The sequence below is a fragment of the Falco punctatus genome, assembly GCF_963210335.1.
Source record: "Falco punctatus genome assembly, chromosome: 5".
NCBI classification, from domain to species: domain Eukaryota; kingdom Metazoa; phylum Chordata; class Aves; order Falconiformes; family Falconidae; genus Falco; species Falco punctatus.
The window spans coordinates 15,495,927-15,516,275 of NC_137584.1; the positions used below are offsets into that span (position 1 = coordinate 15,495,927).

A 20,349-nucleotide genomic window follows, 5' to 3' on the forward strand; every position below is an offset into this window, starting at 1 on the left:
TTTGTAGATATCGCTTATCCTTCCTAAGGGATCTTTAAACATGGGAGTTGTTGCTTTTTCTGAGGGTATAGTGCTTAGTACTAGGATTTCTAATTTCTACCACACTGCAAATTATGATGTCAACATTAAGTATAGAAAAAAAGGTGATTCAAAATTGTTCCAGAATAATTTTTATTTCATTCCTTCTAAAACTAATTGAAATTGTATTGTTCCAGACTGTTCATTTATACCCAGAATGCATTGTCTGGAACTCTTGCCAAAAACTTGCGTGTCTACTTTTCCACATTGCATTTATGTCCTCTTAGATCTAAGACACCATGAAAAGACTAGATAAACCGTGTTATTTCTGATATGGTATTTCTGACTCAGGGAATAAAAGACTTAAACACAGTGACCTCACACCTAGCCACACCAGAATTATAACTGTAGGCATAATATATGTATGCTTAGATGTGTTAATATCTTGGGTGGAGAAACTGGTTTGTCTAAAGATCCAAGCAGTTTCTACTGAACTGACCTAGATGAGCACAGGTAATACACTTGGAAATACTCAATAGAAACCACTGCTGCAGACACAGAAATGGTCACATAGCTCAGACTTCTTTTACAGTTGAGATGTTTTGCATATAATTTTAAGACAATCAGTAACAATGGATCATGTATATCGCAGACAGTCAAATGGGACCACAGGCCAGTTGGGTATGGGAATTCATACTCTCTCCTGGATCAGCTGGAGGTGATGCAAACATCCAGACTCCTGTCATCATCCAAACAGGGACTGACCATCCTGTTCTAAAGATTTGATTCCACATGTGAACATCCCTGTGCAAAGAATCACAAAAAAATGTATTTTTTAAGGACTATTTCAGTGAGTATCTAAGCAACCCAGTACTAAAAGGCTTAGATTGCTCCAGGGCTAATGATGCAAAATTGGTTTTCTTTGCTGACGGTCAACATTTATGCAATACATTGTATCTTGCATTATCCATGTAGCACTGTTTAGGAAATTTATCACTGTGTGTAAACTTTATACACCTTTTTCCTTTTTCTTTATGAAGTTTCGCCACAGCTTTTCCCATTACATTTTCTTGGCTCATACATGATATTGCTGCTTCTGATGCTTTAACCGTGTTTAGATGTATTGTTTTACAAAATGCTTGGTATTGTTTCTGTAGCTGTTGAGTGTTCTCCTGTTATGTTTTTATGTCCTACTGAAATTATATCCCTCAAACTTCAAACTGTATGATCTTAAGAATAAAAAACTTCTTTGGCTCCAAGGGACCAAAGGTTTGTCTAACTAAGCATGAACCTAAATCTGTGTCTTCAGTAATAATCTCATCTTCTTACAGTCAGCAGATATGTGATGCAATCAAACTAATATCTCTGGGTTTTATTCTAAGTATTCTTTCATCACCGTTGATAAGTTATTAAATTTGTGTGTTCAGTAATCACTCTGGGCATAAGGTAAATGAGACAGATGATGCAGTGAGCAACTATTTTAGTTTAATAAAATCACAAGCATTTGCAGATACTTTGCAGACTTCCTGTATTCATAGCTATCACAATAATAAGGTACAGTTAAAGGTATAGCTCTGAATAATTCAGGCTGCAACTTTCTAATGGTTTCTGCTTTCCCTTCTTTTTATTTTGTCTCTGCATCATCTCATGACTACTCTATTTTTTCTCCTTTTCCCATTATCTTTCTCTTCTTCCCTATGATTACTTTCATTCCTGTTGCTCTCCCTCACTGCCTCAGACTATTAGAAAAAGTGGGCATATTTTAATATATCTTTAAATTCACTGTGGTTTTACATACTCAATATTTATCATGCAAAACAGGATATAGACCTAACATTTTTTTTGCAGTACCAAAAGCTCATGCTGTATAAGTGTTGTTAAGATTTGACTATCATTTCTCAACTAGCCTTCCCTAGTTCTAAATGGATTCATTTATTTATTTATTTATTTATGTACTATTCTTCTTTAATCTTCTCTGTTTCTTTTAGAGTCATAATCATGGACAGATACTTGAGATGTTTCTCTGTTCTTTCCATCATTTATCAATAGTCCTGGCAAACTGACACCCATTTACAAGAAGGGCAGAAAGGGAGCTTTGGGAGTAGATCTGTCAGACTGAACTTAATGCCAGCGAACCTTATGGAGCAGATCATTTTAACTGCCACCACGTGGCATGTGCAGAACACAACACAGGGATCAGGCCCAACCAGCGTGGGTTTATGAAAGGCAGGTCTTGCTTGACTAACCTGATGTCCTTCTACAGCAACATGACCCACTAGTGGATGAGGGAAAGGCTGTGGATGTTGTCTACCTGGACCTTAGGAAAGTGTTCGACACTGTTTCCCCCAGCATCCTCCTGGAGAAACTGGCTGCTCATGGATTGGATGGGTGTACTTTATGCTGGATAAATATCTGCCTGGGTGGCTGAGCCCAAAGAGTGGTAGTAAATGAAGTTCCTTCCAGCTGGCAGCCAGTCACAAGTGGTGTTTCCCAGGGCTCAGTACTGGGGCCAGTTCTGTTCAATATCTTTATCAATGATCTGGAAGAGGAGATTGAGTGCACTCTCACTAAGTCTGCAGATGGCACCAAGCTGGGCATTGCTCGAGGGTATGTAGGCTCTGCAGAGGGATCTGGACAGGCTGGACTGATGGGGTAATTATATGAAGTTCAACAAAGAGCAGTGATGGGTCCTGCACTTGGATTGCAACAACCCCATGCAGTGCTACAGGCTTGGGGAAGAGTGTCAGGAAAGGTGCCTGTTGGAAAAGGACTGAGGGTGCAGGCTGATGGTTGGCTGAACATGAGCCAGCAGCCTGCCCAGGTGGCCAGGAAGGCCAGTAAGGCTTGTATCAGAAACAGTGTGGCCAGCAGGACAAGGGAAATTATTGTCCCCATGTACTCAGCACTGGTGAGGCTACACCTCAAATCCTGTGTTCAGTTTTGGGCTCCTCACTACAAGAAAGACATTGAGGTGCTGGACTGTGTCCAAAGGAGGGTGAAAAAGCTGGTGAAGGGTCTAGAGCACAAGGCTTATGAGGTGTGGCTGAGATAACTGGGGTTGTTTAATCTGGAGAAGAAAAGACTTAGAGGGAACCTTATTGCTCTCTACAGCTACCTGAAAGGAGGTTGTAGACAGGTGGGGTAGGTCTCTTCTCCCAGATAACAAGTGACAGGACAAAAGGAAACAGCCTCAAGTTGCACCAGGGGAGGTTCAGATTAGATATTAGGGAAAATTCTTCACTGAAAGCGTGGTCAATCGTTGGAGCAGGCTGCCTAGGGAGGTGGTGGAATCACCATCTCTGGAGGTATTTAAAAACCATGTAGAAGTGGTATTTAGAGACATGGTTTAGTGGTGGACTTGGTAGTCCTGGGTTAATGGTTGGACTTGATCTCAGAGGTCTTTTCCAACATAAATGGTTCTGCGATTCTATGAAAAGTAAATAATAAACTCTACTTAACAAGCTTGTCATGAATGAGTGGCTTAGGTCAAGTTGCTTAAAGAATCGCTGTTAAAAGTATGAGTGAAATAGTTTTAACAGGAATCTGTGACAGTGTGACTTCACAAAGTTTGATGGCAATGTTTACACAGAGACTAAAGATGTAAAAAGGTAAGGGAGACCCTCCTGTTGAGTCACAAGGTTCAGAGTGGACTCCTTTGCTTTCCGAACTCTTAATAGAGCTTCAGCGAGACTAGATCCAGTCCTACTTTCAGTCTTCAACGGTTTATGTCTAAAGGATATAAAGAATATTCACAGATCAAGACTGATCATAGCATTTTAGCAACACTTAATCATTTAAAAAGTGAATCAAACATGATTTGCTTAATTTATAAAAGTGGTTTAATTATGGATACAAAATGGTAATACTTATACTATACTTATTATGAGGTACCTATATCAATTCACACACACGTGCAGCCAGACATAAAGGAATACATTTATAGATATATATGTTCAAATATATACCCGTTAAAATCTCCCCTCAAGTTCAGTGAAACACTCATGTTGAATGCCTTTGCATTTCTCAGCAGGTGAAGGGCTGAGTCCCAAGAAACAGGAAAATCAGCCCAGGCCCTGTCATCAGCTTTTAGTGACAGTCCTCTTAGCATTGCAAACTTGGGTGTCTGTGAGCTCTGAGAAGCATCCTCCTGAGAGGGACATTCTGTTCACAGCCTGCTGCTATCCAGAAGAGCTCAAAGGGCTTCACTTAGGACCCCTGTTTATAGGTTTGGAGGTGTTTGGCTTTAGTCATCAGTAATTTTCCATCCTGGCTTCAATCCGAATCCATAGTTAAAGGATTTGTGTCCAGCTAAACAGCAAGTTTAGCTGGACACAAAATAAGCAAAAGAAAAAAAATACTTTCTGCAGAAAAAAAAAATCTAACTCTTCTTTTAAGTGTTGTGGAATCTCAGACATTCAATGGAAATCTCACTGTCAGTTTATATTTGATAAAAAACCCTTTGAGCATCTACATTTGGCATTTTCATGTAGAAAAAAGTTAATGTCTTGTATGCTAAGCTTGACAGTGTTACTAAAAATTGCTTTTTATTAATATTCTTTTCAATCTTCAGTAACTTAGAGACACTTGTGACTTGGGAGTGGTGTCTACTTTCTATTACATATCTTGTACTACCACTTTTAGATTCCGCCCTTGCAGATATTCAGTCAGTTTCTCTAGCTCTCTTAGAACTTTATCAAGACTTCAGGTCTGAAAAATGGAAACATCCAAACTAGAACTGGTAGAATTGCATAGCAAAATATAACTGCCTTCAAAACTTATCAGCACAACCTTTACTATAGGATTATCAATTTATTCTCTACTGGAAATAAAATGAGAGAAGAAAGGAATGTTTCTCATCAAATTCCTCAAGTTTCCACTGATAACACTGTAGGAGTAAAATGCTATGAAAATATCATCATGAATGTTGTGATAAACATGCTTTTTTATAGATAACAGTTTGACAGAAAATAACTGCATTCTTCATTATACTTCGCACCCTAGCCTACACCAGAGCTGTATATGAAAAGACATACAAAAAGAAAGCAAATGTTTAGTATTACAGTGTAAAAATATTCTCTAAGCGACTAGTCTTTCAACTGAGTAAACACACAGCTTTACTAAACTATTAAATTAATGTGCAAACAAACCAGTATGAGCTTTTCATTATTTTAGTCATTTCAAAGACTGAAATTATTACCACAGAGACAGAAAGATTATAATAGAAAGTTATGACTATTTCTATACATTCCAGATATATCTTCCGTGGGATTTTCATACTTCATTAATTCTTCTATCTTTAATGATCATTCCTAGTCTGTGCAATGGACAAGTAGAAGACCAACATGGATGAGTAGTTTGTACTTCTTTCAAGTGGATTTAATAACAGCCTATAAATACTTGATATGCAAATCACAGACCTTAAATCTCATATTGATGTAATTAATGAACATAATTGTACTGCAATTGTGACTGTGTTTCCAGGGAAATGGTTTGCCAGAAAGATAAATCAGACTCACACAGCTACCACCCCCCATGACTCTGAACCCATCTGATAGCATAAAACAGTAGGTTGTCATTTGTCTTTACCTTTTTTAGACTTGCTCTTTTTATTGTCTGCAGTATTAGAGCTAACTTATGCTTTGCTTGTAACTGAGGGATAAAATGGATAAATTCAGTTCTAACTGACCACAATTCAGCTAGTTCAGTTAGATTTTTGAGATGTCTGACCGGATTTTCCATTTTACCTTACTTGGTTGTCAAAACTTTTCTTGCTCCACTTGGCTAAAAAAAGTTAAAATTGCCTATTGCCCTAGCATAGCCAAGGATTTTGTTATATTGGTAAACTGTGTTCCATTTCTGGTGAAACTTTTTCCACCTGACACAAAACAAAGCAGAGAGATACAATCATTTAAAGATAAAGAATATACTCTGTCTCAGCTCTGAGTCACCGGCTTATACATTTAACCATTTCAAGTCTATGCAGGGATTGAAGTCAGACTGTCAAATGCAGTGTCACCACTGATGTCATTTTACACACTGGCTATAGACCTTTCATTCTCAGCAAGAAAAAGTCACACTCATGAGTGTATGCCACTTCTCACCCTGAAAGCTGCTAGACCAAAAAAGTGCAGAGATGCCTCTACTTTTGCGGAGTGTAGAAGTGGCCTCAAAATTCATTTCTCAAAGTATCTAAGCAAATGCTTAACTTTAAGTCTGTAACAAGCCCCAGTAACTTGTACAGTATACTGACAGTATATATATATACTATTAAACTACTTAAAAGATTGAGTAATCTTAATGAGCTCATGAATCAGGCCTGTAAATTGTATGAAGGGCTTATGGTACTCACAAAATAATTACAAAAATGTGGCATCATTTTATTGCTGAAAAGTAAGTAAATTTCAAACTGCTTCGGTCTGTGTAGGAGGGGTTTTTTTGGTTGGCTTTTTGTTTGTTTTTTTGTTTGTTTGTTTTTTTAGGTAAGAGAGTTTGTAGCCAAAAGAAAGGCCTATGAATTATAAAAACAGGATATAATTGAATATAAGCATAGTGAAGCTTTATAAAGGAGTGTAAACAGCAATAGTATATAAGAATTCTGTAACACTTATGGCATAGCTAAAGACAATGTATGAACATTTTCCATAAGTATCCGATCTGTGTGACTACCAAAAGGGCAAAAAAAGTCATGTAGTTGCATATACAAAGCATTCAAGCAACAAAAATTAGTGTAAGGACCTAAGATTTCAAATAGGCAAGGCATTCATACAGAAGAAATATAACTGGCAAAATCAAAACCAGTGAAAGTGGTATCAGGAGCAGATAAGACCCCCTCACAGTCCCTTTGTGAGGGCCACAGCACTACAGAAACATCAGATATAAGCAAGGAAAATCAGAGAAGGAAGAGGACAGGCTCACTTCAGTTCCGACTTCTTTCAGCAATGAGCTCCCTAGACTGATATCCTGGGCCTCAGCAACTGAAAGTCACCAAAGACTATAGATACCAATGATAAATAAACAGCTTCAGCTCCACAGTGTTGTATGTTCAGAGCTTATTTAAGTTATAGGCACTAAAGACAAAGTTTTGAAAATGCAGTAATAATTTTTAATATTGTGTAAAAGCTAGCCAATATTGTGTTGTTACAGATTTAAGTTAAATTTAAGTAAGTATTAATTTTTTTAAGTTTGAAACTTCTCATCACAGTCCTGTCAAGACACCTGACATTCATATATACTCATATACATATGTATAAAAGCTTATAAAGTTGCAACAATGCTTACTACTTCACCAAACAGAATATATATTACGTACTAGTTGTACAACTGCTGCTGCTATTCAGCTAACTTTAAAAATACATAAAAATAGGAGGGAAGACAAAGACAAAAAAGTTATAATTAATTTAAATCTGATAGGTTTCAAAGGGCTTGTTCAAGGTAACAAAGCATTACTAAAAATGATAATGAGAACAAAACTGGAAACAAAAAGGCTAACACAGCATATTTGAATAATGTCTACTCTACCTTCTCATGAGAATTACCATTTCCTGTAATTTGAAGCTCTCACAATTTTATTCCTAATTTAGATTTAATCACTACTGTTTAAATTGCTCTACTAGAATTTTTTAAAGTTTGGTTTTGTTTTTCTTCAGGTGTGCAACATCACAAAAGAAAGTACTTAATAATTATGACTAGTTAGGCTGTTACTCTTTTCTTTATTTTACAGTAACAATGAAATTTTCCATACATTATGTTAAGACCTATTTAAATAATACATTTTTTCAGGATGTCATGTGCTATCACTAAAAATGCTATTCACAGAGAGCAATGAAAAAATACTTCTATTTAACACAGAGCTAAGTACACTGTCAAACCATTGTGAGTTTTCCCACAGATAGACATATACTTTCTTTATTAGAATATAGAGCAGCAACTTATATCGAGCTTTTTATCAAAGGTAGAAAATAAATGTACCTTGTTAGGATTTTACAGCATAAATACATATCTTCTTATGAATGCCGCAAATGTAATTAAAGACATTAGTCTTGACTGCTATTGATGACTGCTGTTTACCTGGAATTTACCACTCCCACAGTAAAGCCAACAAGAAAACATTTTAGTATTCCTAATCCATTTCAGTGCAGCATCAAATCATTTTGTGTTAGAGTAGTGCTGGAGATGGTTCATGGCAACTTGGCTGACTTTGTCTAAAATGGATTCTATCCCAAGTATTCTATAACTGCTGCTGAACCGTTGAGATACAGTAGTATCTCAGACAGTTCTCTTTTCCAGTGTGATGATATTGTTATGTTATCAATCTTTCGGTACTTTCTAACAGCTGCAATTTGACTCCCCAGTCTTTCCAAAACTCTCCTTTTTTTTTTTTTTTTTTCTGGTTGTTACTGGAAACAAAAAAGATAACTGCACAATGTGGACTAACTACATTTACAGTAGCATTACTACTAGAGAAGGGGCTACTAAAAGAGATTGTTAGCAATATTTTGAACGTAATTAAAGTTGTATCCTGCTCTTCTGTATTTCTTAAACTTAGAAGCACTTAATTCTGTCCACTGTTAGACATAATCTTAGAAAGATTGTGTTAAATACCGCTTCTGTAGACTGTAAAAAAAAATATTGATTTTAGCTTTAGGTTCAGGAGCTGGAAAATACGCTTTTCTGAATCAAAGATCAGTGAACTAATCTTTGCTATAGGGCAAATGTTCATAACATCACTAATCTCAGTTTCAGATTCCCATGGCTAGAGTTTTCTTTCAAAATTTAAAAATATAGACTACTTTTATAGTCATGGAGAGAAATAAGCAATTTTGGAATGTGTTTCATCTTACCCTAAGCAGGTCTCTGAAACAGATGAGCTGCATCCAAATAGTGCATGTTTATATCTAAAATAAAGGAAGCCTTGAATATGTAGAATGGTTGTAGACATCTACATTAATTTTCTGTTGTTCTGACATTGTATTCTAGGTTGGACATTTGTCACAGGGACCAATATGAGTTTCTTAATTACTCTTTTTTTTAAATCTATAAACATCTGTGTAAAAATCTCACTATGATCCAGATGTCTTAAAAATCAACTATTTAAATTATCATAACATGGAATAAATTACCTATAGATGCTGTCATACTAATTTCATGTAATTTTGTCTTTGGAGTCCATTTAATGTCATATATCCTACACACACACACCCCTTCCCCCCATATGTCTGCTTTTTCTCTTACAAACAATAACTACCAATCGTTAACCAAATATGGCAATGTTTAAGAGAGAATTAATGTATATAAAGTGGAAAATAAGAAGGAATATTGTTACATTTAAAATTTCTAAGCCATTAACATGAGTCTATTCTTTAAACAAACATTTCTAAATTGAAAAGGAGAAAAATGCTGTAAAGGTTACAAATTCCATCATTTAGGAGTCAGAATGTATTAAATTCTTGTCCAGTTGTCCGTACACTATCAGTTCATATTTTTTTGTGTTTATTTCTTTCAATTCAGGAGTTACTAATTCAATACTTTGGGATTTTATCTCTTCGTTATTCAGGCCTCTCCCCAGTCAACAGTGTTCATGTGTTCATCTCTCCACATTTAATAGCTCTATTGACTTCAAAATCTGAATACCTATGTTAAGATCAGTATCTCAAGCCAGAAAATGTTTACAGAATGAGGTAAACTCTCAGTATTGTTTTTTGCCTGCACAGTTCAGCATGACATCTCTACTTATCTGTTGTACTTCGTTCAGGTATTGCACTGTGTAGAAAATCTTATGTTTTATTGAAAACATTTTACTGAAAACTGTTTACAATTTCAGTCGTCACCCACTTATCCTTACAAAGCATTCATAGTCATACTATTGTTTTGTCAGATAAGGAAGATATTATCATCTCTATTTTACAAATGAGATCAAAAGGATAAGGAAATTAAAGATTTGCTGATAGAATCACTTATTAAAAACATTGTTACTTTTATGAATTCATGGAACCTGTGCCAGTGAAACAAAGATGTACTTTCTGAGATAGCATACTACTAACAAAATGGTCATTTAAAAGCTCATAAATAACTACAGTGGTCTCTATTTTACAAATTGAATTATAACTTTTAAAGTAAAATGCTTTTCTGAGCTGCAGCCATTCAAATCCAGAGTGGCTTCAGGTTTGTGTTGTTAGTATTTTATGGTAACAGCTTTAGTTTATTTTCAAACTGGAGGAAGGATTTCAGAATGCACCCTAGAGCTTTATTAAATTTGGTTAGTGGAATATTATTCCAGAGGTCTTTTATTAAAGAGCACACATTACAGTATTTTAGGAAAGAGCAATAACAGTTATCAGAAGTCTTCAATTTTTATTAAAAAAGCAAAAAGACTCAACAGTCAAAATTAATGTAGAAAATTATTTTGCTACCGAGATTACTTCCTGAAAACACTTTGGAAACTCAATATCTAACTTTCTTTTGGGGTTTTTTTTGGTTGGTTCATTGTTCTCAGGGTTTTTGTTTGTTTGGGTTTCTGTCTCCTTTCTTATGTACTGGTAATGGGTTTTAACCAAGTCTGAATTCTGTTCACTTTGTGCAGGTACCTACATCAGTTCTGTATGACTGAAATTTGTAAATATTTATCTCATTATTTACTGTAATTACAAGAAAAGAAGAAGATATGCTCAAAAATGTGTAAAAGCAATGTGAATAATACAGATATGTAAATACAAGCACATTTATCAAGTGTTAGCCATATGGTCAGTCTTAGAAAGGACTTTACGGACTTCCACTTTAAGGAAGAAGAGAAAAACTCTCTGTGTACAAAGTTCTTTAATGTCTACCCTTCCCGACCAAGAACTCAGGTCCCACACTGTCTGAGTGTTGCTTTTTATCTGTCCTACACTTTAAATAGAACTGATTTCCAAGTAGGACTTTACACTTGAATAATTTAAACCAAAAAAATTACTCGTTCTAAAAGGCCCTCTCTGAAATACTACCCTTCCCAAAGCAGACTTCCCTAGTTATCCATGAAGTAGGTAATGCTTCTTCTTTTTAAGATGATCATCATCTTAAACTCTAGGCATACTAAAACTCTAGGCATATTTTAATTTAACAGTGCTCTTCAGAGATGTGAGATCTAGAAACCAAAAGTCTTACGACTTTTATTCCCATCCAAATTTATACTGCTGTTTCTTTGGACAATAATTGACTTTGCTTAGTTGCAAAATGCACTGAAAGTGTTTTATGGGTACAGATGCTCAACAGTATTAGGTATCTTGGGTATTTTTTTTTATGCCTAATTTCAAATCACTACATTACCTTTTCAGAAATTAAAATAATCTTAAATGAAAATTTATCCTAGTATCAATACAGTGGATTTAAACAGGTCCAAAATTATTTCTAAATTGATTGAAGTTCAGCTGTATTAATTTAAGCTTGTATACACCTGAACTATAAAATAACAAAGATGTCTAAAAGACTCAAAATGCTTTTCCCTTCAGGCACTTTCAGGAACACCAAATGTTAAAAAACCTCTACTTCCAGACAGAATGTTGTGAATGGCACAGTTTAAAGCCACTTAAGTTCTGATTCTCTGCCACTGCTTACCTATATGTATCTTAAGTATTTCCTTTTTCATCCTCCAAAATGAAATCAAATGTCTGCTCACAGCTAGCAAGAAACAATAGATAGTTTTAGTGAATATTCTTGAGAAGGGGTCCTCAAACTATGGCCCGCGGGCTAGATACGGCCCCCCAGGGTTCTCAATCTGCCCCCCAGTATTTACAGACACCCACCCCACCCACCCCCCGCCAGGGGTTGGGGGGGGAAACCAAGCAGCCACAGATGACTGCCTGCCACTTCATCCGGGCACCGTCCCCCTGTTTAAAAAGTTTGAGGATCCCTGTCATGAGAGTCTCAGTGCCCAAACCTCTGCATTAAGGTCAGTTGGTAATGTAAATTGGGTGTTATGTTCAGCTTCAGAAAATTATTCAGTTTTTATTCTTCATACAAGCATTTGGCCCAAAGGCCACTTTACTATTCTGGATTTATAAAAATAGCTGCTAGTGGTAAGAAAAGTGACAGTACTTGAGATGTTACTTTTAGCTCATTTAGACAAAAAAGATTGTACATATAGTCAGACTCACTGTCACTTCCAATCTATTCCTATATTCATCTGCCAGCTGTCATTCCCATACTTGTTGAGCATCACTGCCACACAATACCTTGCTCACAGCCACTAAGGGCCGAATATCCCCTTTCCATGCACAAAAGGATTCCTACTGACTTTAGTGACAATTGTACTTACATAAGGAACAGTTTAGTTCACTGTCTCTTATATTCAGCAGTGCCATTGAAGAAAGTTTAGGTTCTTTTGTTCATTTTTTTCACATACAAAAACCCAGTACTATCAAGAAAAAGCACTGTATTTCTCCTTTTATTTATGCTTGTTGCATTTAACAAAACTTATCACATACTCTGCTACAATTCTTTTTTCTTCAGTGATCAGAAACATCTGATATTAACTGTTTGAAATATGAAATCTGAAATATTTCTGTAAGCAATATTTATAAGTACTGAGTTATTTGTGTCTTCACAAGAAGTTGGGTATTTTTCAAAAATTCTGACCTTCTTATTTTTAAAAATGTTACTGGATTGAAAGCCGTATAAGTTTTGTCACACTTACCTAAAAAGTCAATGGACAAGTTGTCAGTGTTGGTAGGAAATGGTTAAATCATATGAGTGTGAAATTAAATCAGAATGGATTATATTTTATTAAATCAAAATTTTGTAAAGATACGATTTTAGCATAATTTTGTAAACTTGGTAATAATTTTATCCTTTTCGTGATGAAACTAGGTAAAATCAGAAGAAAAAGGACTGTGAAAGACATAGGTAAAATATTTCAACAATGAATTCTGAAACATCTTAGAGAAAAAAAGAAATATATTGTCTATGGATTATACCAAGACTTTCTCCTGGGAACTTTTGACAACAGATGACAGTGGAGCAGTCTCTAAAATATCCTACTTTTTGCTAGAATTATAGTTAGAATAAGGGAAAGTAATTATGCAGAACTAGATACCTACCTAAGAGTCCAATTACTATTCTGCAGTCACTGTAACCTGAAGAGAATAGAAAAGCAGACCCAATACTATTATTGCTTACAAATGTGAACTAAACAAAATAATTCTATGAAAAACATTAATAGATTAAGATTAAATTTTGATTGAAATATCCATAGTTCTGGTTTTGCATTCTTTGCAAATCATATAAATTAGTGAAGAAGTTCTATATTGTAAACCAATATAGATTTGGACTATAAAATATTAGAAGTTTTCTCCCTGTTATTTTAGTATGGTTTTCCCCCACATTTTCAGGCTTCCTAAATTAAGGTGGGCGACATCTTAAGCACTTTAAAGAAAGCCCAGAAAATTTAAAAAAATCTTTGACTACTTCGGCTAATTATTTCAAGGTTAATTGTCTTGGAGCAATAAGGCCACATTTGTGGAACTCTGCATGCTTAGATCTTGGATACCTGTACAGTAGAAAGTTGTGTTCAGGCACCTGTAGAAGCACGTCTCAGTAAAGTTTCTTTTTTCTTTTAACATTTTTTTTTCTTTCCTTGGGATTAATTTGTGTTCATCCTTGTTGAGAAGATGTTCTAAACATCCTTTTCTTAGCCTTTCTTTCTGGCTTTCATGTATTTGCATAAAGGCCTTCTCTTTTCTTTATACTGAGATAATATTAGTTGTGCCCGTTTTGTCTCTTCAAATTGTTTTCACTATAGCTTGCAAGAAATAGCACTTTCAGAAAGTATTTTAAGATTTGGGATGACGTGAAGCACCATAGAGGAGTCTATTTTTCTACATTGACTTTGTACAGATCCTTAGGCATGTAAGTTCTTAACTTTGTACATTATTTATGCACCCAAAATTAGATAGGATGAATATGGGCTTCCCTATTCATTTTCATTATCTTTCCTGTCTTGCACTACTTATCTATGTCAATTGTTTAGCTGGAAACTTTAAAATAAATTATAATTCTTCAGTGATTTTTTTTTCCAGATGTGATTCTTATCATCCTCTCTCCCCCCCCCCCCCCCCCCCCCCCCCCGCCTCACTTCATCAAATACAGCATTAAACTTTATTCAATGTGAAAGTGTGTATTTACTTTGCTCTTAAAAGCAATTGTTTCTGGGCTTTGTCAGCTATCTTTTGGACTTCATTTGCTCTGTTTTCTTGAAAAGATGTTTAGGACTGATCAGCTGAAAAAAAATGGGTTTTTTTAAGTCAAAATCCAGCTATTTAATAAATGTCATATACAATTCAATGTTTTGAAAAGAGTGACACATTAGTCCCTTAATTTTTTAACTTGCTGTTATTGCTTAATTTGAATTGAACCTTGACTGAAACCCTGACCAAAACCAAAGCTATCTTTTTTAGGTTGTCTACACAGACAGCTTGAAATACAGAGAATTCCTAGTAGGAAAACCACACTTCAGATGGTTCATTCCATGTCACTGAAACATAACTATAATCCAGTGCAGAACCATGTTGTTTTAGACCTAGAAAAGTACAATCTATTCTTCCATTTAGTTTTATTTCCTTCTAATGAGAGAGATCAAGCATAATAGTAAGAACTGATAAGTTCTTTTCTTATTTTATACATTTCTGTTAAGGTGTAGCAAAATAAATAGCAAAACAGACTTATTTGAAGTTAAGTTATTTTTCTTCCTCTAAATGTTTTGAACAATAACATTTAGAATTTTCTTCTGAAGTAAATATTGTTATTTGCTGTTTTTTATTATTCTCATTTTAAGGGAAAAGTGTATGGTAGGGAAATTTCCCTTCCCTTCAGCCTATTTTCCCATTTTGTTTCCCCATTAAGCTTAGCTTGTTTCTTCTGTATTTCTCTTTATAGCACTGTCTCCTTTATACCTTGAAGTTATTGTAAAGCTCTTCAATCCATTTTTCAGCAAGTTTACTGTTTGGAAAGACCTAGGCTTTCATTCATGGCATGGAGGCTTTATATCACAAAGGAAATGAAACTGTTTGATAGCACCTGTTCTATCTATTTTATATATCAAATAAACTCTACCTCAGTGCTGAAGTATTTGAAAAGCATCTGAAAGTTACTGTTGCTTTGGTCCTAACTTCTGCTTAGACTGTTATAACCATGAGCTAGGAAAGATTTATATGTATTTGCAGATTGGGCCAAATCCTCAAAGGCATAAAGCAAAAGGGAAATGCAGTTGTCTAGCACTTTTCTATGGAAAAATAAAGAATCTTTCAAATTCAGATGTGATACCGTGTTTTTAAAAATTACGGGAATGTAAAAACATGAAACATCTAACAAAGAAATAAGTATTTTATCGCTACTTCCTTCGCTAATGGAAGTGGTCTTTTCAAATTGGTTTTATTCTGCTGTAGCTCCTGAAGGTACAGGTTTTTTCTTATTTTATCATCATATGCATAGTGTATAAATATAAACATACTTACATTTCAAAACAGATTTAAACAAGTCACCAAGAGTTTGCACTAGCAGAAATGCAACGATTTGATAATGAAATGTGAACCGTAACATACAGTATATGTCAATACATCTGCTAGGGTTAGTTTTTCCCCTTCTGGCTGTCTCAAATATATTTAGGCAAACTTCTGTTCTTTTGTGTAGGTTTCTATATGGCTCACATAGAATGACAGAGGACTGGAATCTCACCTAGTCAGCCTTCCAGATCTAAGGCAATAATTTGCTCTAGCTATGAATCTCCCAATGTATGTTTACTCAACTTCTTCTGAGACATCCAGTCTCCCCATAACAAATCATTCCAGTTGGATTATTGTTACCGTCAGAAAGCTATTTTTATAGTGTAGCCTGAATCTCCCTTGCTCTGATTGAAACTCTCTTAATATGGACACAAAGAACAGATTATTCCCTTCCCCCTAGCAGCAGCCTTTGATGAATTTGGAGAGCATTAACATTTCTGTACTCAGTCTTAAGTTTTAGAAATGAAATAAGTCCCTTTCTAAACCTGCCCTCATGCTTTCTGTTTTCTGTACAACTGCTAATTTACATTACTCTCCTTTTGATCTATGAGCTGAACTTTTTCAGTAAGTGTGATTCCAGACCTGGATGTCATCCACAAAATTTTCCAACATCATCCCTTCCCATGGGCTGCAGTTCTTCAGTAATCGCTCCAGTATGGGTCCTTTCCACAGGATGCAGTCCTTCAAGAAGAGACTGCTCCTGCATGGGTCCCCCACAGGGACAGCAAACCTGCTGCAGTGTGGGCTCCTCTCTCCACAGATTCACAGGTCCAAACAGAAGCCTGCTCTAGTGTAGGCTTCCCATGGGCTCACAGCCTCCTTCAGACATCTAGTACTTTGGTGTGGGGTCCTCCACAGGCTGCAAGTGGGTATCTGCTCCACTCTTAACCTCCATGGACCGCAAGGGAACAGCCTGCCTCACCACGGTCTTCTCCATGGTGCCTGTAGCACCTCTTCCTCCTCCTTCTTTACTGGCCTTGGTGTCTGCAGAGTTGTTGCTTTCACATATTCTCTCTCCACTCTCTGGCTACATTTGCCCTTGCACAGCTTTTTTGTCCCCTTCTTAAATATGTTATCACAGAGGCAATACCACCATCGCTGATGAGCTTGGCCCTGGCCAGCAGTGGGTCTGACTTGGAGCCAGGTGGCATGGGCTGTATCAGACATGGGGGAAGCTTGTGACATCTTCTCACAGAAGCCACCCATGTAGCCCCCCCGCTACCAAAATCTTGCCATACAAACCCAATACAACAGGCCTTTTAGGAATCTTGCTGGTACTTCATTTTAATAATGATTCTTTAAAAGTTAACAGATAACTTCAATAGCTAAAATCATTAACTATGATTTTCACACATACCTTGTAGCAGTCTCCTGAAAATATGATTTCTAACACCACTGACATAAATCACTGTATTAAAAGAAAATCACAGGCAAGAAAAACAAATTGCCACATGTTTGTTAGAACAATTCAGCCTTACGTAGTTTTACCATACCTTTACATCTCTATAATATCTACTATCTGAATACAAAGCTGATCAAAATAATTTATATGCAAACAAAGATGAACTCCAAAGAAGAAACACTCAAGTAGCTTGAAGTAGTGAGATATTCTGGAAATCCTGTAGCAGTCATCTTTCTGAAATATCAAGCATAAATATATGTGAAGAGTAGAATTAAGATTGCAGAATTAAGTTAATCATGCAGACAGTTGTTGTTTATATCAGGATTTAAAACAATCTGTAATTCACATGATCAATATGTTTCTTTATTCAGACATTCAGAAAAGTAATTTATTTTAAAATTATAAAACCAATTTACCTTTCAGATATTCAACCCAGGTCACTGCCCTGTTATTGCAAACTGGAAAAAAAAGCAAAATTCTTATCAACAACTGTATCTCCTTCAAGACATTTAGTACAGATGTCTGCTGTTTCAGCCCCAAATCTCTGCCAGGCATGCATACTAGGGAAGTGGGGTTTCAGCTGTTCTTCAGTAAAGACATTAAAAAATAACTTTATATTTTAAAGTGTTGATATTTTTCAGTCATATACTAGTATTAAAAAGCAAGTTATTATCCCTCCTGAAAACTTACTGCAAATGGAGCAAACTTGTTTTCTAAGATCAAAACTTATTACCAATGTAAATCAACAGCACTGTGTGTATGATTTTTTTTCCCAGAGGGTTTTTTCAAGGTTATTTCTCAGAGTTACTGCTTTAACAGCAAGAGCTGGAAAAGAGGAAAATATAAACACATAAGCCCATGTGGATCTGACCTTCCAGCATCATCCACCTTAAGTCTTGTCAATCATTGATCCATGAAGTTGGTTGAGAATTTAATCATTTATAAAGTAAACACCCCTCTACTACATTCTTCTTTTTGTTCATAAGGTAGAAACTGACTCAATATGATCTACATAAAATAAGAAAAGGTGCTGAGCCCCAGGAATCACTGATGTCAGTTGCAAAGCTGCACATTTTATTGCACAAATGAGTGACTAGAGTTCGTCGTTACAGAGTTCAGATCAGGATCAAAGACACAGTTATGCAACTAATCACAACTACTTGTGCACCAGTCTCCCAGCTAATCACTGTATCTGTTTATCTCTGAGTGACAAAGACATAGGTGGAATTATTTCTTCTTGGTTACATCAGTCACCCTTTTGACTCCTGTTCTAATAAGATATGACATTCTTCTGATCAGAAGAAAATTTCTACCTTGTTTGTGATCAGATGAAACAGATTTAATTCAGGTAGGAAGGCAACAGAAAATAGTAAAAGTAAATCAGAATGAGGAAACAAGAACTCTGTGTGCAAGAATCAGAACGGTTTAATTCTTACATGACCACCAGGAAAGGGATGTCACAAAATCACAGGAACTGCAAGCTAATCAAGGGAATATTTCTGTTTAGTGAAAACACTTGCACCATATTCTGTGCAATAATTAATTAAACCAAACCAGATTTAATAATTGCCACCAAACTAATCTTTAGAATTGATATCCAACAAGTGATCTTGGTAAGAAAAGTATGTGCATAGCAACTGGGCTTGAATGAGGGATTCACACAGTACTAATTTAACCTTCATTTCCTCCTCCACTAATGTGTTTCTCTTTTGACTAAAATTAAGAAAGCTTTATTTTGAAAATAGAAAATGGGTATATAATTTTTGGGATATAACATTCTGCTAAGGATCATTCATACTGTATGTATTTTCCTATTAAGATTCATTCTGTAACTTTCTTTTCAGGGGTTTGATGACTTTAGTATTATTTTCTTCTGTCAGCTGTGAGCTGATGACTACGAGTTACACTGAGAACCCGGTTATACCGAATACCTTGCTAAAAAGTGTTAGTGATTTATTTTGTATTGTACTGTAGTATGTTCTTTTAGAATAAATGTCTGATCTTTATAGATACTAGTTTAATACTAGTTTAATAGTGGTTGAATATATTTTAAACTTTATACCTTTATATTTTTAAGTAAAAAGTTAAAATATTCATCAATTACTATATCATATAAGATTAATGAGGTTCTTTGTGTAAATGTATTGCTTTGTACTACAAGTAAGGTTGTTATTAAAGAAATTTAATCAGAATATCAATACTTTTCAGTATTAAAAGCCAAATAATCATCTGCTATATTTTATTTTCTTATTTTATTTTGGTTTGTAATCCACTAAAGTAAAATTTAAGACAATTTCATAACACCATAATAGTATGGAAAATGAATTTACTAGTGGAAGTATTAAAGGCTTAATGGCTGGCAGGTATATTGATCAAGAGCATACTGCATTAATTCAGTTCTTTGTTTGGCTTTTAGCTACTTTTAAAGGGTACATCAATGGGGACTGTTTTTCTTAATCACCATGAAAGTTCAATAGTATTCTGACCTTGTAAATTCTGTTAATGTCCTGAAAGGGTTTCACAATATTCACATCCTTCAGGAAATCATACCACAAACTGAATCTGATGTATGGTGTGAATTCATCCAGTACTTCTAAGAGACTTATATAAGTAACTTAAAAGATCTCTAAACTTAAGATTCATGGAAAAAATGCACAACTCCTAAAATTCACATAGGAATCTATTTGAAATGGCAGTTACAATTATAATCTCTAGTATTTAAGATGGTGGGCATTTAAACGCTTAGCTTATACAACAATGAAGTACAATTAAATTTACTATGTTTCTTATGCACATATAGTATCATATAGTCAAATCCCCTTGGGATTCATGCTTTAAATTTGCTGTGTAGAGGAAAAGAAAGATGTAGAAGATTTTCAACTTTTTCCTGTTTTTCAAACGAAAGTAATCAATTAATTATATTTTAATTTGCATTTTTAAAGGTTATGCTCAAGTACTTGTTAGTTGTTTCTCCCTAGAAAATATTTGTCTTATGTTAATAACAAAGGCAGAGATTCTCAAGTGATTTAAATAAGCTTACTAACCTGAAATCAGCAAAGCCAGTGTACAACTAAGTTGTACTAGTGACAGCAAAGACTGTAAGAACAAAACCGATTTGTATAAAACAGCTGCTGCATAAGCAATGTCAATGGAGGAGACATAATGGTCTATAGATAAGGCTATCAAGATTAAGTGATGGAGTGACAGCTCCAGTGGGGAGAAGTACAGATGAAAAATTATCTTAAGAAAGGCTTTAAGTGATAATTGATTAACATTTGTTAATGCTGGAATGTATCAAAAATAGGCATTCAGGAACATATGAGAACAAGGGCACCCACGGAAGATGCACTGTGAGATAAAGAGCTTCCAAAAGCTAAAATGGGATTGAGAGACCAGGAA

The 20,349-nt window shown here is 35.3% G+C and overlaps 1 protein-coding gene across 3 annotated transcripts in view; it reads left to right on the forward strand.

Moving 5' to 3' along the window:
* Positions 1-20,349, forward strand: part of EYS (eyes shut homolog) — a 1,034,174-nt gene continuing 1,013,825 nt past the window's right edge. For all 3 annotated transcript variants that reach the window (XM_080388797.1, XM_080388796.1, XM_080388798.1), the window contains exon 1: positions 1-20,349. This exon is cut by the window's right edge and continues 36,844 nt beyond it. The gene's annotated coding sequence lies outside the window, so the exon portion shown is untranslated.